This window comes from Ambystoma mexicanum, chromosome 2p (genome assembly GCF_040938575.1).
Source record: "Ambystoma mexicanum isolate Mex_15411 chromosome 2p, UKY_AmexF1_1, whole genome shotgun sequence".
NCBI classification, from domain to species: domain Eukaryota; kingdom Metazoa; phylum Chordata; class Amphibia; order Caudata; family Ambystomatidae; genus Ambystoma; species Ambystoma mexicanum.
The window spans coordinates 268,146,903-268,167,122 of NC_090923.1; the positions used below are offsets into that span (position 1 = coordinate 268,146,903).

General features: G+C 42.4%; 1 long non-coding RNA gene across 1 annotated transcript; it reads right to left on the bottom strand.

Annotated features, from left to right (window-relative positions):
* Nucleotides 1-17,973: 17,973 nt before the first annotated feature.
* LOC138565869 (uncharacterized) lies at nucleotides 17,974-19,064 on the bottom strand. The gene is made up of 2 exons (XR_011301671.1): nucleotides 18,804-19,064; nucleotides 17,974-18,424 (listed from the first exon to the last, which is right to left on the bottom strand). It is a non-coding gene; the product is annotated as an uncharacterized lncRNA (long non-coding RNA).
* Between the last annotated feature and the right edge of the window lie 1,156 nt (nucleotides 19,065-20,220).

The window sequence follows — 20,220 nt, forward strand, 5'->3', positions numbered from 1 at the left end:
GTAGCAAGTACATTATACATTCCTGTGGATCTTCTTGTGAGTTTATAGTGAATTTCACCATTCCAGTACAGTTCTTGTCTTATTCCATGAACACTATTAGCCTGATTCATGGAATTATTTACGTGAAAAACACAGATTTGCACGCCTTTCTGCCCGAAAATCCTTGTTTGAAGTATGGGGATTTTCGGGCAGCAAGGCGCGCAAATCTGCGTTTTTCACGCAAATAATTCTGTGAATCAGGCAGTAAATGTGTTGTCAGGATTGTTTGTTGCGTTTCTATGAAGAACTAACATTTGCAAACAGAATTGGTCTGTACTGTGTAAGTAAATGTTGGTGGCAATTGAAATAGAATATTGATTGCTACATTTGCGTAGCAACTTACACCAGTTATATTTGAAAATTTGAATGGACCAGATAGTTCTGTGTCCAAGTCATTTTTTTGGAGTGTGTGTTGCTTCTTTGAAGAAGTACCTGAGTTACTTTGAGTAATAGGTTCTTCTTTGGTTGTGGTAATTGATGAAGTATTAGCTTCTTTTACTCTCTTTGGAGGATTTGCAGTGAGATCCTGTTGCATTTCTGTTTGAATTAGTTTTCTTTTAAAACGTTTTCTTTTTTGTGGATCATGATATGTTTTTAGATGGGGGTGTATAGTGAACGTAGTCTATTGTATTCTAAAATACAAGGAATATCAGCATTTACTTTACTTGCATCAAAGTTGATTAGAAATAGACTGTCAAGTGTACGTAAGTGTGAGAGTGCTACGTAGCTTATGCCTTCCTTAAAGGCTGTGTTCCCAATATCTATCAATGCTTTATCTAGGGTAAGACCGTGTGATTTGTGAATGGTGACTCTGTATGCTAGAGTTAGAGAAAACTGTTCTCTGCGTACATACATGGCTTTGAAGAGAAGGAATCGAGCTGTTGAGCGCCCTATCCTTTTTACTTCTGAAAGTTTGCCAAACAGAATATTGACAAACTGAATGTTGTTGTCACGTGGGTATGTTTGAAAGCCAACAAATGTACCCAGTGCTCCATTAACTAGTCCTTGCTTCACATCAAGGTTACGTTTAAGCATTACTCTTGCTGTGGCTTGTTGACACATGGGTAGTGTCATACCATGTACGTCCAGTTTGTCTGTGGAGGAAATTTCAATTATTGGTTGCATTTCTTTTTTTAACATTGTTTCATTGAATTTGGAACAGCTTGCAAGAGTTGGCATCAATGACATACAATTGACATTTTTGTATTCTAATTGTTCCATAACATCAGTAGCACATGAGTTATGGCCATAAAGTGCATTGATGTGCTGGGTTTTTAATATTGCTTGTGCTTCTTGAGAACACCAACTCTAATACTTTTTAAAATGTTGGCCGAGGTGAGGTCTGTAGACTGGCGCATATTTTCTGTTAATTCTCTGTATGGGAAATGTTGCCAAAGGTTGACATTTCCTATGCTGCCAACAGATTTACGGCAGGATTTGCGTCATAAGGTATTAAAAATAGGTTTACCTTTTACTGGTGTCAATTGAAGAAGATCTCAGAAAACAATAATGTGTTTTCCTCCAAAGAGCTCTTCGTAGTTTTTGGAGTACTTCTTGTAATCTGGGGTGAATCAAAGCCAACATTAGGTTGGAGACCATGCTCACTTCATCTATTAGTAGCATTTTCATTTGTTTTAACACTCTGCGTAGTTCCATTGCAGCTTCTGTAGAAAGTTTGTAATATTCTAATTTGTTTTGGTGTTCTAGTGGAAGGAGTAGTAATCGGTATAAAGTGACACTGCCTATGTTGTAGGCAGCTAAACCTGTGGGGGCAGTTGCAACAGCTGACAGTTTGTTGTTTGACAATTGTTGAAGGAACTTGCTGATGATTTTGATTAAGAATGTTTCACCACTGACGTATAGTAGTATAGGTTTGTAATTTTGGCAGGCACATTCTTTATTTTCATGTTGTACACCATGTGCAATTTCTTTAGTTACTTCTTGAAAAATGCTACGCTGCTCATTGTTCAGTTTTGACTTTAGTACAGTCAAGTCTTCTGTATCTTCATAGTGACACATAGTGTTTTCTATTTCTGTCATAGCTAATTCTGCCTCATTTTCCATTAGTGGCTGTCCCAGTGGTTCTTGGCTTCCTGTTACAGAAAGTTGACTACTGTCGGGAGTGTCCTTATCTAGTTGGGCCTGCAGTTCTTCTTTGTGTTGCTGTTCATTGTGCAACATTGTTTTGTACTGTGTAAAGTTTACATCGGTTATAGTGCTTTCATTTGCTTTGAAAGCGTCTTTATAGGAGTCATAGTTATCTAGTATCTCTTCTTCTTTTCTCCATGGTTTAAGGAGTTGTAGCAGGACATGTAATATAGTTCTTTATGTTGAGGAGTTTTTAATGACAATTTGATATGATTAATTAAACTTTGTTTGGTAAGTTTTACGAAGCTGGTTCACAATTTGTCACTTTGTATCTACCTTTTTTTTCATCAGGTTTTATATTATTTTTGTATGTGAAGTTTTGGGCTATGTGGTATAGACACGTGGTTTCCAAAGTGGTACTTCTGTTTGGGTAGTATGTGTCTAGTAAATTGTTTTTCAAAATGTCTCAGCTGCTGGGATCCTTTTTGGCTATTGTTTCTATGTCGTCGTATGATTTGAGAACTCTTTTTCTAGATTTTCAGATTTTCCATACAAAGCAGTACCTGTTAAACGATCTGCAGCTTCATAGCAGCCAGATTCTCTATTGGAGAGCATTTGTATGCCCAAACCGTACAATTTCTGAGACAGTGTTTGTCTGATGATAGGTCATTCCAGAGGTCTTGAAGCTCTGTTTTTCTGCTTTGGTTAAGTAGGCTGTAACATATCGTGCAACTGCAGTGGAATTGTCTCCAATGTACTGCACATCTATGTTTGCATTCCATAATAGGGCAATGATTGCATTGTAATCATTTATATATTTTGCTTCTTCTGTTCTTTTTATGTAATATGTGTTTTAGGTGATTTACCTTTATCACTATGTCTAACTGAAGACATAAAGTCGTTCACTTCACCTGATTCTGTAACCGGTCTAGGGAAACCAAAGCAGCATTTGGCGTACTATACTCTATGTTTTTGTATTTGCGATGACAATATTTGCCACATTTGTGTCTTTGAAATTGTACAATTTGTGCATGAAGATCACTATTTGTTGCATTTGATGGCATTTCACAAGTGACATATTTTTCGATCAACTGTTAAACAGTGGCATTACTGCCTTGACCAAATTAAGGAGCATCTTTAATCCATATTAATCCATATTTAATCCCATTTCAACCCTTCTCTCTTCCTCCACTCCTGCACCTCCTCCCTCTAATCTCTCCCTCACTTCTCATCCCTCTCCGCCGACAACGCCCTTTCCTCTCTGTCCTCCTCTATATCCTCCAGTCTCGACCAACTCTATCCTCTCACTTCCTTCTCACCCTCTCGCAAACCTTCCCAACCCTGGCTCTCCTCTCACCTTCAGTCAATGCGTCGCCTCCTCAATTGCCTTGAAAGACGCTGGCTCAAATCCCCTACTCTGGCTAACCAATCCTCATACTTCTCTTATCACTCTCTCTACGACTCCTGCCTTACATCTGCCAAGTGCTCCTTCTACTCTAACCTCCTCCACTCACATGCTTCTCACCCCCACCGTACCTTCCAGACCCTCTCTCGACTTCTCTCCCCTCCTACTTCTGACCCTTCAACAAACTCCCCCCTCTCTCCTTCTGACTTTGCCAACTCTTCTCTTCCAAAATTCTCTCTCTTCGCCAGACCATCCTCACCTCTCCTCCTTTTCCCCCTCCCCTATCTCCTCCTTTCCTACCTCTGCTATTATGTCCACTTTCTCTCCTATAACCCCAGCCTGTCTCTCCCATTTCCTGTCCAAAACTCACCCCACTGCTGCCCCGTCTGATCCTATCCCCACCTCCCTCATCCCCAAAGTCTAACCCCTCCTTATCCCCTACCTAACTGCCTTCTTTAACATCTGTCTCTCCTCTCCCTCCTCAAACACACCACCATCATCATCCCTATCCTGAAAAAAGCCCTCTGCAAACCCTCTTCTCACCTGCAACTTCTGACCAATCTCCCTTCTCCCCTTCATCTCTAAGCTCCTCGAGCGCCTACCATACTCTCAACTCTCATCTTTCACCTCCTCCCACTCCCTCCTCCCCCCCTCTCAGTCTGGGTTCCGCCCTAAAAACTCCACTGAGACTCCCCTCACTCAAGTACTTAATACTACGCCAAACAAACATCACTTCTGATCCTCCTTGACCTCTCTGCTGCTTTCAAATCTGTTTACCACCCCTTACTTCTCAGCACTCTGTCCTCCTTTGGCTTCAAAGGCACTGTCCTCTGCTGGCTCTCCTCTTACCTCTCCAACTGATCTTTCACGGTCTCCTGGGGTGGCCGTACCTCAGACAGCCTCCCCCTGAGCTACGGAGTCCCTCAGGGTTCTGTACCTGGACCCTTTCTCTTCTCTCTCTATACCTCCCTTCTCGCCTCTATCATCTCTTCCTTCGGCACCTCTCACCAATTCTATGCCGATGAAACCCAACTCTTCCTCTCCTTCTCTTCCTTCACTGCTGACCTCCACCACTCTCTTTCTTCCTGCCTCACGGCCATAAAAAACTGGATGTCTTCCCACTTTCTTTCCCTCAACACTGACAAGACTGAATCACTTTTCATCCCTCCTAACACTACCTCCCCATCCCCCCTTTCATCTACTTTCCCCCTTCCAATCTCCCCATCTTGTCCCATGCCCGCAATCTTGGCCTCCTCTCTCTCCTTTTCTAACCGTATCTCCCTAAACTCTCACGACTGTCGGCACCACTTGTTCAACATCCGCAAGATCTGCTCCTCCCTCACCTTACACGCTTCTAAACTCCTAATTTCCTCCCTTATTTTCTCCCGCCTTTTCTACTGCTCCTCTCTTCTTTTTGGTCTCCCCGCCTCTCACCTGACTCCCCTAAAATCCATCTACCACTCCTCCATCCATAGTCTATGTCTTCTCGGTCCTCGTGACTCTGTATCTGCCTCTCTCTCTCAACTCGGCTGGCTTCCCTTCCGCTCACAACTGAAATTTCAATTCCTCTCTCTTGTCTACAAATCTCCTCATGACCTCACCCTCCCATCTCTCCTCCCTCCTCTCATTTTACCATCCCTCCCGTTCTCTCCGGTCCGCTGATCTCTACCTTCTCACAGTACCCCGTGCCCATTGCGCCGTCTCGCGCTTCCGCTCCTTCCAACTCCTTGCCCCCCTCCACTGGAACTCCCTACCTCTCACCTTCCGCTCCTCCTCCACCTACTCATCCTTCTGCTCCTCCCTGAAATCCCTTCTTCTCCACTCCCCTCCCTGACTCTGCCCTTACCCTCCTCTCCCCTCCCCAAACCCCTACCCCCCTCCACTCACCTCCCCCTACTCCCACTGATCTCACTGGACACTGCCACCTAGAGGGCAAGAGACCACCTGGGATTCTCCCCCTCTCCTACCCCGTCTCCCACCCTGCTAGCATTGAACCCGATTCTCATACCCTACAACCCCCCCCCCTCCCTCCTCCTCCCCTCCCCTTGAGTAAATTGTTCCATATACTGTACTTCTGGTTTGTTCCACATTTGTAATAAGCTTCTTTAAATTTTGTATCTTGTTGTTACTCTGTAAAGCGCTTTGCCGTAAAGCGCTATATAAATCCAATAAACATAACATAACATAACATAAAAGCATATGGATATGTGGTGCTCCTCTGGCTTGGTATTCTTTTCTATGAAATAATTGTTGCACTTCTCTGAGGGGAGGAACAGTTTTATTACAAATAAAGTGTAGCATAGCAATGAAGCGATGATGGAAATATCTTGAAACATTAACAGGATCTAGAGAGCAAAGTTCTCCAGGTGTTGGTATATCTATGTTTGTTTTGTTTTTGATTGATATGCGTAGGAAATCATGTAAATCTTCCCATGCACATTCTGCACAACTTAAAGTAACAAACCAACTGGGTGGGCCAAGGTTTCTTATCATACAACGTACATCTCTGTGATGTCGGAACCAGTACTCTTTAGTACCATGCATGTTAGCTAACACATTTGTAATGCTTGAATGTAAAACCTCATCTTTTTCTTGCACTTTGTGTAGTAATTACGTAGCTGATCTAATTTTGAAAGTGGGTTCCTGATTTTAATGTGTGTGCAACTCTGTAACATAGAGTTGCTAGTTCACTTTCAAGGAGTAGATGGAATATGTATTCCACATTTTGTCTAAATCTGGGATCTTCAGATTACATTTGTAACGAGCGGTATTCTGATGCTGTTATCTGAATAGGTCTATCACCGTACCTTCCTCCTTTGCCAGTAGGAACGAGTAGAGGAAAAGCATGTGCTTCTATACTTTTTTCCCATATGCTGATTGGTGATCCTTTGGTTTGTCACATTTGGTACGTTTCTAGTGCATCATCTATGGTGTCATTAGAGTGTAATGGATGAATTGTATAATGAACTAAAATATTGGATACTGTAGCAGGATCTAGAAGTTCAAATTAACCAGTTTCTGGAGACTCTTGAATTATTTACGTTGTTTCCCTTAAGATTTCTTCAATAGTTATTTCTTTGTAGTATTCACTATTGTTGGACGTGCACTCCCAGAGTGTGCACATGTTCTTTTAGATCTAATGGTAAATAAACTACTTTGCCATAAATGCCTTTCACCAATTCAGAGGGAGGTAATTTTGCTGTTTTTGGTTGAAGGCGTATTATTGCTTGAAATGGGTGTACTGTTTGAATTATGAATAAATTGAGTTGTTGCAGGGGTTTTGGTAGTAGGAATAATTCCAAGTCATTTGTGATAGCACGTGAAGGAGTTTGATTGTTGTCAAGTTTTGTAGTCCAATAACTGCAAAGTATTAAGGGGTCAGTTATTTTGTATTTGTTTTCAACTATAAGGTAGAAAGCTAATTCAAACCATTTGGAATCTTCATAGTTTTCTATTTTGTATGTTACGTCTATAGTTTTTGTGTTACTTTTATATTAAGTTCTGCGGCAAGACACGCACATGGTTTGGTTTCTTTTTTGTATGTGTGTAGTAGAAGATTGCCATCTGTACGATTGTTGCTAGTCTGTTGTACAGCTACTGTATTTTGTTAGTGGCTTTCACTTCCAAAATATTTTTCTGGATATGCTCTATTTCTTCCAGTAGGTCTTTGGCTGTATCATGTAGAAGATTGTTATTTACATTGGTTAGTGCTAAAGCAGTACTTTTAGCATAGTACAGTTTATAGACTAGATGTCTTATAGTTGCATGATGTGTTGATATCATTTTGATATGATGAAAGGTGCTTTTGCAAATAGGTCCTGAAATGCACGCCAATGAATGTCGTTGTAGTACTGTGTATTTGCGAATTGGACAGGTATCCATATTTGGTAGTAGTTTCATTTTGCTTTTGTCTTTGCCTTTCACATATAGATTGAGGAACTGGCGTAAAGATTTGAAAGATTTTTTGGCAATGTTACACATTGACGTCCATGGCCATTTGTATACTGGACGTTCTGGTTCAGTCAAATGGAGAGTTGATACTGAGTTTTCTGGGGATATGTTTGTAAGCAGTATTTCTTGTTGCATTATGGTATTATTAAGTTTTTCATAACCTCGTCCACTGCTATATATGGCAATTGTGTTTGTTTGGTTTTGTTTGTATGCTTCTTCATTAAAATATGGTTCTGTGCTCGTGGTGTGACTCCATTCTCCTCCACTGATATTTAAGAAGTTATTTTTGTTGACATTCCGTTTATTGAGAAGTCTTTTTTGTAATTTAGTAGTTAGTTTTGTTAGTGGTTTCCTTCTGTTTGACACTAAAATAAATAACTTTCTTTTGAGAAGGATTGCACTGTCTATCAAAGCTTCTAAGATTAATTTACTACGGTAGGTTTTAAGTGTTGTGTATGATTTGTCTCCTGTTTTTATAAGATTCTGAAGGACTCTGTGGCGGAACATTTTTGCTAAAATACTTTTTTGGTATGGTTACTTGCCACTATATCAAGATTTATAGGAGCAGTTTTAGCAGTAGTCTTAGCTGCATTCTTGTTAATCATTTTCTGTTTTCTTTTACATTTTGATAGAGGAGGCAAAGTTTCTGTACTGGAAGATTGTTTTGTTTTGCTTAAGGATTGTATTAGCTGTTTTGTTTGAACTTTTTGTACAAACTCTGCTAGAGATGGATACTTATTTTGGACACTTTTATTTTCATTTTCTCTATTTCTGCAGTGCTTTCTACGGACTTGCTTTCTGGTAGGCATTCTGTGGGGTTTGTTGAAACAAAAAAGAAGGTATGGGTCGGGCAGTTGTGCAATGTATGTGTGCTGTATGCATTGGTGTCGGAGTATGATGGTAAAGATGTATGTGGTCGTGTGTAATTGTGCATTGGGCAGCTACAATTAGTTGGGAAGGCTATTCTTCTATTTGTGTGTTACTATACTGTGGTTCAGATAGCAGTAGAAAGTGAGCTAGTGGTGAGGAGAAGCACTAATAGTAAATCTAATGGTATAAAATTAAAACAGTTCTTTGTTTTGTAATACTTACATTCTAGGGGCTGAGTTATGTTATTTGTGTTCCATAAAACGGGGATTTGTGTGTCATTCTCCCTGCTAACCCCTGTCTAATAAATGGTGATTTGTGGGCAGAATGGTGCACAAATCTTCGTTTTTTGGTGCACAAATTACATGAATCAACCACACATCAAAACAGTAAGTATGGCAATTAAACTGAAGGGGAGAAGGAGAGTAGTGCAGTAGAACTGAGAGAGAGAGGGAGGGGTAATAAAGAGGAGGAGGAGGGAAACAGATGGGGTGAAGGGTGAGAATGGTGGGTTGAGGGAGTGGGGAGGGTGATGATCAAGGAGATAGGCAAGGAGGGGGCCAGAAGGGGGAGGGGTTTCATGGTGGGGAATGGAGAAGGAGGGATTTGATGGGAGTGTGGAATGAGGAAAAGGTAAAAATAGAGCGGAGTGAGAGAGGTAAGGAGTTCCAGTGCAGGGGGGCTAGGAGATGCAAGGAACAGAAATGGGATGTGGCACAAGGGGAAGGAGGAACAGTGAGAAGGAAGTGGTCCGCAGAGCGAAGGGAGTGGGAGGGAGTGTAGAAAGAGAGGAGGGAGGAGAGATAAGGGGGAGCAAGACAGTGGAGAGAAATTAAGGTTGTATTGTACTTACACTTTTTTTGTGGAATGAGCAGGTTTCTTTGGATTGTTGTTTGTAGTTCAGATGCTGCTGTTTTCCAAGAGAGTGCTCTTCACTGCAATTGTAAAAGAAAGAAGTTAGCAATTTTTTGTGTTTATAGCACTGATGTTAATTGAAACGTTGATTTTTATGTTTTTGTAGTAGTATTCTTGGGCATCGTTCCGAGATTGGAGGTAGTCATGGCACTATTTGCGCCATGACCGCCTCCAATAACGGTACCGGCACCGGTCTCGTTCAATGGGGATTTACCGGTGTAGTCTGACCTTTGCGGGACCGGTAAGTCCCCATTGAAAAAAAACATTCCCCATTCCCATTTGAGCCCACATAGGGCTCATTGGGAATGGGGAAGTAGCTAATAATTATGAGCTCTGAAGTTCCTTAGCTGGTCCCGTCCGTAACGCCTGGTAAAACCAGGCATTGCAGGAGGGATCCGCTAATGGAAATTGTAGTAGGGCAGTAAGGGATTACCGGCACCGGTCTCCCTTACCGCCCTACTCGTAATGAGGCCCCGTGTTTGATATCTGAACATAGTGTATGCATGCAGTTTAATTTGACTATGTGCAGCATTTATATTTTATTTACAATATTTTAGTTCAACATGCTTTGCAAATGAGTAGAATATTAACTGTATGAAACTCACTTGGTTTTTTAAAGCTGTGTTATAGGATGTTAGGAGAAAGAAGAAATTATGATGTATTTATTTTGCAATTTTTATAAGGTAAATGACAGAAACTGTATAGAAAAGCATGGAATGTATGCATTTGTGAAGGTTTGGGTAATAAAGCAGAAGGATGTGATTTACAGGTAGTGGTGTTATTGCAGCTGGGAGATTTTCAGTGATAGTGTCTATGTGTGTGAAGATGCATAACCTTTTACTGCCTGTGTGTAATTTAATAATACACTACTAAGTGTTTTTCCACAATTATATTGTTATTTCTCCCATCTTTTAATATTGTACATTTTTAGATAGGTGTGTGTGTAAAGTGACAGTTGATTATAGGAGATGGGAAACATGACGGTAAGTTCATTTTAAAGGTTATACAGGTTAAGTGGCAGTTACTCTGTTTATATGCATTTATAAGAGTTGTACATGTACTGTGCAGAAAATATGCATACCTGTAGTTTGTATTCATGCATGTGGATATGCATGCAGCTGCAAGTAGAAATCTTGGAGACTTGTAGAGTAGGTTTTGTAGTAGGTGCTTTCCAATGATATGAGACTTGTACTCAGAGTGATCAACAGTACATTTGATGTGCTGAACTCTGATGATAGAGTTAGATTTAGAGGTCTTGGATGTGATTGGTGGATGGTTGTGTGACTGGTTAGCTGTATCCAATGAGGGAATGGCACAGAGAGTGAAGTGGAAATGGTAGAAGGGCTGCCCAAGTTACGATATATCCGCGTACACCGTGTATTCCATACAGGAATTTTAGGGTGGAGAGGCATGCAAATGAGAATGACCAGAGCAAGGGATTGGTCAGTAAAGTTTACTGGGTGTGTTGTGTAAGGAGAGAGTTTGTCAGAAAGTCTTTTTCCTGAGCGAAGAACAGTTAGCTATGGCTGTGGGTTTCAGAAAACAGATTATCTGGATTTTGGGAGACTCATGGATACATTGGTTGGAGGTGCATGCAGAAAGCTGTGGTGTAGCTGCAGATCTTGGATTCCCTCATGTGGAAGTGCACTGGTATGGAGTGCGTGGAATGAAGCAGTTGGACTTGGTACCTCTCTGTGCTAGTTTGGAGACAGAGCTTCATCCAGACATAATTATAATTTATTGTGGAGGGAACAGTTTAGGACATGTGTCAGGAATTTCTTTGTGATTTGCGATAAGAGAAGGACTTGGGAAGGTCATGGACATGTTTCCAAATTTTTTCTCGTATTGCGCAGAGACAAATGTGGCTGCGTTCTTCTTCATTTGGTCCACAAATGGAGAAAGCGAGGCGGAATATTAATAAGGCTGCTTCTGCCTTTCTAAGAGATGTTGGTATGTCCACTTTCCACAATGAAAATATTATGTTTCGTAGCACATACATTTTTCCCAGAGATGGAGTTCATGTTACTTATGCTGGCAAAATGCATTACAAACTTTTGTGGAATTACAGCCATCCATTTTGCAGTAGGTGTTGACAATTTGAGTTTTTCAAACACAAAAAAAACACCACCAAAAGGTTCTTTTCAGAGCCTTCACTTCCTCCCACAGAAAAGTGCAATGGTTTTGATAGGGCAGCACCCCAAAGTTTTAGATGTCCCTGCACTGACAGCGAACTTCTAAAAAAGAACAGTTTAAATTGCCTGCGGACATAACGGACAGGCATAGTGTCCTTAGGACACCTCTATTTTGGTTAATTGCGGACATTCCGGACACTGCGCATGTTCTTAGAACAGATTCAACTGCTTGCGGACAGTACAGACAGGTATAGTGTCCTTAGAACACCTCCATTTTGGCTAATTACGGACAACCCGGTCAGGCTCAAAAAGTTCCAAAAAGTATGTAGAAAGTCAGGGTAATTTTCTGGGACATGTGCTATGGTGAATTTCTACTATAAAATACTTTGGATTGCCCGAAAAAGTACTTTTAAAATGTTCAGGGACCCGAACAGTGTCTGCAATTCAGGACACACGCTCAGCGTGGGTGCAGTAACATAATGACATCAAAAACACGTCCGCGAGGGGAACGGGTGTCCAAAGGACGCTAAATGTACAGGAACGGATGTGCGTCTGCGCGCGGGTGTTCTACGGACAGTGTTCGGGTCCTGAAACTAATTAAAAGTTTGATACAAGTGAGAAGGACAGTTATGGACAAGTGCGATGTTCGTAGGTCTTATGGGTGTGGTGCGCATGTGCATAGATGTTCAACGGGCAGTACGGAAAGGCATAGTGTCCTTAGAACACCCCCATTTTGGTTAATTAAAGACAACTCGGACACCGTGCATGTTCTTTGAACAGTTTCAACTTGCCTGCGGACATTACAGACAGGCATAGTGTCCTTAGGACACATCCATTTTGATTAATTTTGGACATTCAGGACAATGAGTGTGTTCTGAGAACAGTTCCATCTTGCTTGCAGACAGTACAGACGGGTAAAGTGTCCTTAGGGTACCCCCATTTTGGTTAATTACGGACAATCCGGAAACCGTGCATGTTCTTAGAACAGTTTCAACTTGCCTGCGGACAATATGGACAGGAATAGTGTCCGTAGGACACCCCCATTTTGGTTACTTATGGACATTCCTGAAACCCGCGCTGTCCGCGGACATCTTAACTGCCTTTTTAAAAAAAATAAGACACAAAAGACTGAATTAAAACACATGAAATATATATTTTTTTTATTATATACAGATATAAAATGTATGCAAGAGAGGGGGAAGCAGAAACTGACACAAACACAGGGGAATTGGGGGTTTGGAGAGGATGTATGGGAGGAGATGAAGGGATGGAAGTCTCATTGTACCGTTTTTCTTGGTGGGAAAGGTTTGGGGATAGTTGACTGGGACATGGAGAGGGGGAACAGGTACATGTGGGACAATGATATTTAATTTTTTCTTTTATATGGTCCTCCATAAAATGTTTCAAAAGATTGAAATTTTCCATTAGCATGTCCATTTTTTCCTCCATGCGCTGCAGAGTATGTTCTAATGTGTCTTTAGGTGTATTATTCTCAATGTTTGTATGGTCTGTTAAAAAAATAAAAATGTTAAGTACACATAAAGTTATGATTATTAATTTGGTTATATAGAGAAGCGTCTACCTTTAGTATCACTCTCTTCAGTCATTTCCTCATTTGGAAAATTGTCATCAAGCCATTCCAAAGTACTGGCCATTTCTGTGTAAAAAAATATATATATTACTTTTAGTGTACCTAATACAGAAAGTTTAGAAATATGTAAGAAAAATGAAGTTTACTTACTAGCTTCTGGTAAGTTGTGTTCTTACTGTTGTGTAGGTCTGCTGTTGCTCGGAGCTGTGCAGTTTCTGTGAGGTAATTATGTTGGATGCATATATTATTTTTTGGTATATTCCATTTTAGTACATATGGTATTTAAATGGATGTGTCACAACCCTCGCCCAAAACCCCCTCTGGCAAACCCATTGGCCAGGTGGAGTCAGGATTCGGGCCTCTAGAACCTGGCATTTTCTTCCAAAACCCTCTTGGGGCCAGTCCTGGCGCCTATGGCGCCAGGCTCATACACCATGAAAAACAATGTGCTAGTGAACTACTTTAATGTGTTGTCAGTCAACATGGAGGCATCCACATAGCTTGGTTCCTCGGAACCAAGCTATGCAGTCTAGTGTTTTGGGTGTGGTAGCCTAGGGACTACTTTACCTGGACTATTTTGTTGGGGCTATTTAAACCACACCCGAGCAAGACAACACGCTTCGCGTTACTTTGCAGCTTGCAACGTGTCGCTCACCATGTCCAGCTATACCCCCGAACCTCGGAGAAGCAGAACCTGCATGGAGACAAAAGGAACATCATTAGCATCAGCATATTACCTGCACTCTTCATCTTTAGTTACTCGCAGCTCCTGAGAACAGCTTTCCTTGGATCTGCACGCCTCCCGGACTGCAAGACCTGAAAGAGGAAGCTAGAGGCAACATTAAGAAAGCAGAAGAGACATTCCAAATTACAAACTGCTCAAAAGGCTTACCTGGCTGGTCGCCTCTCGGCTGGCACCACTCCGGAAATTCCATATGTGCTGAAGAACACCGCGACCTGCAAGGAAAGAAGACAAAGCAGGTTAGCAAAGGCAAGCCATTGCAGCGCTGTGCATAGCGCTTACTTACCGCATCATAGCGCTCTTAAAGCGCCATCATTTATCAGCGGGGCTCAACCAAGCCAGTTTGCCACGCTGAAGCTCTGCATACCTAAGGGAGAAAAAGAGACATTATTAAACAAAGAGAGTCTTGCTGGATAGCAACAATACTAAAGAAGAGCAATAAGACCTACGTGAACGATATCAAACGGGCCGGCGTCAGTGAAGTAACTGGACCGCACACGCCCATTAAAGACAATGCGCCCCTGCAAAGAAGGCAGGACGGAGAGCACGCCTAACTCTACCACAAGGTGAGTTAAGGGCCCCTGAGGGGCTGAAATCATTCGGGGGTAGAGGGAGGATACTTACCCCGGTCGGCCAGTCTTGAACACAGTCCTCCTGTATTTTCAGGCAGAACCTTCCCTGCAGACAACATCTGGGCAAAACTGAGAACCATACCAGTGAGTAACCCGGCTGGGTGGTGTCCCTGTGGATACCAGCTGAGCGTAACATAACGCGAATCCTACCAACAAATCCACCTGGGCGCTATGGAGACATCAGAAATTGGCCCAGTTACTAGTAGAGCTTCGTGCTGAGGTTCATTCTGCCCGACAAGAGACTAATGCTCTCCGGAGGGACTTGCTAGTGACCAGAGATCTTACAGAGGAGATCAGTAGGCAGATCCTGCAATCACAGGCAGGGCAGACTCCTCTGCATGGGAGCAACCCACTGATGCAAAACCCCACCGTACCATCTACCACCCCCACTCCAGTACAGATCACGTTACCTGGAACAGTTACCCTGGCACCACCGGAAAGTTTCTCAGGTCACCCACAGCAGTATGCAGCATTCATCAATCAGTGTCGCCTTAATTTTCTTTGTAGGCCTGGAGCATTTCCAAACGACCAAGCTCAGGTAGCTTTTGTCTTATCATACCTGAGTGGTAGTGCAGCTGATTGGTCGGGACCGTTGGTGACCCATGACGATCCTCTATTACATGACTTTGGGGGGGTTCCAGAGAGAAATGGAACTTTTTGCTCGCCATACCCAGGAACAAGCAGTAGACAAGGAACTCTTGTCCCTCCGACAGGGGAATCAGTACTTGTTAACGTACATTTCTACCTTCAACAGACTGGTTGCCGAAGATAGGTGGCCAGAAAACAAAAGAACCACGTTTTTCCATCGAGGCTTACGAGGCAAATTAAAGGATGTCTTAGCCCAGGTGGTTGATCCACCCAGAGACTGTGCCGAATTTATAAATCTGGTCGTGCAGCTAGACCACCGGTTGCAGGACCGAAAAGTAGACCGGTCTAAGACGAACCCTCGGACCGTGTATGTTCGACCAAGGGAAAACACACCCCGTGTACCTGAAAAAGTTGTAGAACCCATGCAGATTGGAGGGATACGGCCTCCATTAACAAAGTAAGAGCGGGACAAAAGAAGACAACAACAACTTTGTTTGTATTGTGGAAAACTAGGACATTTCCTGAAGGACTGTCCAGTAAAACCCCCAAGAAGAACAGTCAGGGCCACAGAGAAGGATGAAGCTAAGGAATCAGAAAACCACCAAGCTCGACAAACGTAGAGGTCAGTTTGTCGAGTGAGAAGAAAGAGTTGCTTACCTTGCACTTTGCAATATCAGTGATCTTAATTAACCACCAACAGTCATCAAGAATGCATGCCGTTGGAGCATACATCGATAGCGGAGCAGTTGGAAATTATATTGATCAAGAACTGGCAGCAGAGATGGGGCTTCCTTTGTGTTCTAAGCCAACTATGGACAAGGTAACCACTGTGAATGGGACAGCAATCGCTTCCGGACCAGTAAGCCAGTCCACAGCCAGGGTAAGCTTGCTGTGCCAGGATGGACATCAGGAGTCGATTTCATTTGATCTCATCAGGGCACCTCAGTTCAGGCTAATACTAGGGATGCCATGGTTGGTTGCTCACAACCCTTTGATAGACTGGCGGGCATGAAAATTAACCTTCCCTGTTGACTGCTCTCCTGCCTGCTATTACCAAGAGGAGAAACCCGACGTCTGTATCCCCATGACTCCCGGAGCAACAGTATCAACCCTGGGAGCAACTAATACCTTGCCAAGTGAATACCATGATTTCCAGGATGTATTCCAAAAGGACCAAGCCAATACATTGCCGCCGCACAGGCCCTATGACTGTCAGATCGACCTTGTTCCTGGTGCACAAATCCCTTGCGGCAGGATCTACGCTCTCACAGAACCGGAAACCCTTCATTTGAAATCCTGTTTAGACCATTACCTTGCAAACGGGTTTATCCATCCTTCGAAGTCCCCGGCAGCCAGTCCTTTGTTCTTCATACCGAAAAAGGAAGGGGACTTGAGAACCTGTATTGACTACCGCGCATTGATCCAGATCACCGTGAAAAACCACTACCCCTTGCCACTTATCCCTGAGATGCTAGACCAAGTTAAAGATGCCCAGATTTATACCAAATTGGACCTTCGAGGAGCCTACCACATGGTCTGAGTCAGATAAGGAGATGAATGGAAAACTGCCTTCCGTACTAAGTATGGCTTGTTTGAATATCAAGTCATGCCCTTCGGGTTATGCAATGCTCCTGTGGCATTCCAATATTTCATGAATGACGTCTTAAGGGAGTTAATTGATGTGTGTGCCTTAGTGTACATAGACGACATCTTAGTATACTCAGCCGCGAAACGAGATCACGTCAGGCACGTTCGTTCAGTCCTCACCAAGCTCAGACAACATTACTTGTTTGCAAAGCTTGAAAAATGCTTTTTTCACTTCACCGAAGTAGAGTTTCTTGGTTTTATCCTTACTCCAGGAGGCATCAGAATGGACATGCACAAGGTAGATGCCATTCTGAAATGGTCTTCACTGACGTCTCTGAAAGGGGTACAAAGCATGCTGGACTTTGTGAATTCTACCGCCGGTTCATCCCAGACTTCTCTCAGGTTGTGCACCCAATCACAGTACTATTACGAAAAAACAATAAAAAGTTTGCTTGGAACGAAGAAGCAGAAGAAGCCTTTAAGGAACTTAAACAAAGGTTTACCTCCACTCCAATCCTGCAACATCATCGTCCAGACCTCCCTTATGTCATTGAAACTGATGTGTCCAGTCTCGCAATGGGGGCTGCCCTTACACAGAGAGACCCGGAAACTGGCCAGCTACATCCTGTTGCTTTCTGGTCGAAAAAGTTCTCACCTCCAGAGATGAATTATGCCATCACGGACAAGGAACTCCTGGCTATCAAATCTGCCTTTAAAGCCTGGAGGCACTACCTTCTGGGGGCCAGACACACCATTACAGTCATCACAGACCACCGAAAACTGCAATATCTCAAAACAGCCAAGGCCCAGTCCTCGCGCCAATTACGGTGGGCCCTTTTCTTCGCCGATATGATTATGTAATCACATTTCGACCAGGAGTCAGAAACGGAAAGGCGGATGCCATATCTCGCATGGGCATAGATGAAATGGTATATACAACTCCAGACCCAGTGCCTATTATACCTGAAGACAAACTCTTGGGTATCACGACAGCCTTAACACAAGCAGAACTACGAAAAGAAATCCAACGGACAATGAATCCTGATGCCTTCCTCGCATGGCAAACTCAAGGAGAACAATATACCATCAAGGACCATCTATCCTTTTTTAGGGATTGCCTATATGTACCCAAGAAGGAATTACAACAGCATATTATTTCAAACTATCACGATTCACTGATCGAAGGGCATCCTGGGATCACCAAAACCCTAGCTAAGGTGAAAGAGAACTTTTGGTGGCCTACCTGGCGTAAGGACATCATTCAGTAAATTCAGTCCTGCGGTGTCTGCGCACAAAATAAATAACAGAAACAAAAACCATCTGGTCTCCTACAACTATTGTATTCTCTGAAAGACACAGGAAACCCCACGCTTTGGATTGGAGTATTAATTAAGATTTAGATAGCGGAAAGACATCCAAAGGAAACAATTCAAAAATAAAGGTATCAAGGATTTTATTAAACCTGATACTAATTTAATATATCAAACAAATCATGATTAAATCTGCACTTGTAATAACAATTTACATAGCAGGAAACAACTTTTATTAAAAAAGACACATCTATATAATAAAAATCATCTTATTCAATCATCCAAGCATACAACCTCATCCATCCATTTAGACAAACCATTCATACTAAACACCAATCAATATACGACATAAAATCTATAAGAAAATTCATCATAATTAATTTATCTGAAAGATTTATAATCTGAAAGAACATGAAATCAATTTGACGGGCCACAGCAGATGACATCAGTGGCCTAGGCAATTAAGATGGGTCCCAGAGTTTTCTGACCACGACCTCATCTTAGTCCAAACTCGACCGGTTTCGACGTATATACTTTAGTGTAGTGACGTCTTCATCAGGAGTAACAAAAATATATTCTAACATCAAGAAAGAAAGAAAATCACAGATAATACATATCAATGTGTGAAGCCCTTGTACTTGGACAAAAAACATATAACATCCATAATAAAAATATCTATAGCGGAACAATAGGTAATAATATACAAGAGCCTGCTACCAACCCGGGAAAAGTTCCAGGATGGACCTGAGGTGTCTGGCAGAAAGTAGTGCTACCCTCTTGTATTGGTGTCTCCGAGAGGCAGATAAGAGCCAGGCCATAGACAGAATCAATGCTACAGATATACAAATGTACACATAAATATCACAAGGTCAATATGTCGATCCTCCACTACAGCGGCCCACGGACAGGGCACGAGAGTCACATACTTAAGATAAAACTAAAGAATATTAACTAACCTTCATTCATGCAATGGAAGGCTGTGCGTCTCTTCCTTAAATTGTACGCTGTGTTCACTTATATTAAACAATAGCTTCTCCGTAGAGGTTCCTGCAGATAGCGAAGTGTGTGGACGCCAACGTTCTTCTCGAGAATGTCCAAACGCTCGTTCAACCAGCGGTCATAAATTTGGAGGTGACTCCCCGAATCCAGGGTTGGCTGCACCTGATGTTATATGGGCCTAAACACAACACAAGAGTTTGAGTATGTGAGAGACCGATTGTTCTTACAATTATATTGTTGGCTACACCCAAAGTGAATTACTTCCAATTGAAAATAAATTGATGAATTAATACCACAATTGTGACTAAACAAATACGGCTTACTGAAAAGCTTGCTATTTAGAGAATTTCAAAAAGGTACAACTATTGGACATTCCTCCAGTTCCATGGTACACTCTTTCCCTTGACTTCATCACTGGTCTACCTCCAAGCCAAGGGTTCAACACCATCCTTGTAGTTGTGGACTTATTCTCGAAGATGGGCCATTTTATTCCTCTCAAAGGCCTCCCAGACGCAGCCACTTTAGCAAAAGTGTTCCTGGAGGGCGTGGTTAAGCTACATGGCTTCCCTTCGGTTCTGGTCTCTGATCGAGGCAGCCAGTTTGTTTCTAACTTCTGGAAAAAAAGTTGTGCAATGGCGCAGATCTACGTTCGGCTATCTACCAGTCACCATCCCAAAACGGATGGCCAAACCGAGAGAACCAATCAGACACACGAGCAATATTTACGGTGCATGCTGCACCACGAACAAAGGAATTGGAAAGACCTACTATGGATAACCTAATATGCATATAACAATTCTTTGCATTCAAGCACGGGACAAATGCCCTTCTATACCCTGTATGGCAGCCATCCATGTACCTCTGAACTAGACTTTCGACCCAGCTTGAAAATGCCAGCGGTAAAGACTACACACAACCATTACTCAGGCTTTCAAAAGGGCAAAAGAACATCTTATTCATGCCAAAGAAAAACAAAAGAGATTTGCTGACCAACACCGGAAAAAGGCCCCTGATTATCAAGTAGGAGACAAAGTTTGGTTAGCCGCTAAATTCGTACCCATCAAGGGAACCCGGACCTTTCATCCCAGATTCTTAGGACCCCATACCATTAAGGCAATTATCAACCCAGTAGCCGTGAAACTTGATTTACCACCTATTCTACAAATCCACCCGGTATTTCATGTGTCCCTCCTGAAACCAATGCAACCCGGCACACGGATTGGGACACCACCTGAGCCCATACTTGTTGACGGAGAACCAGAATTCGAAGTCAAAGATATATTGACTCTAAATACTCTAGGACCCAGCTATATTATCTCGTCAATTGGAAAGGGTTTGGACCACAAGATAGATCCTGGGAGCCCAGTGAGAATA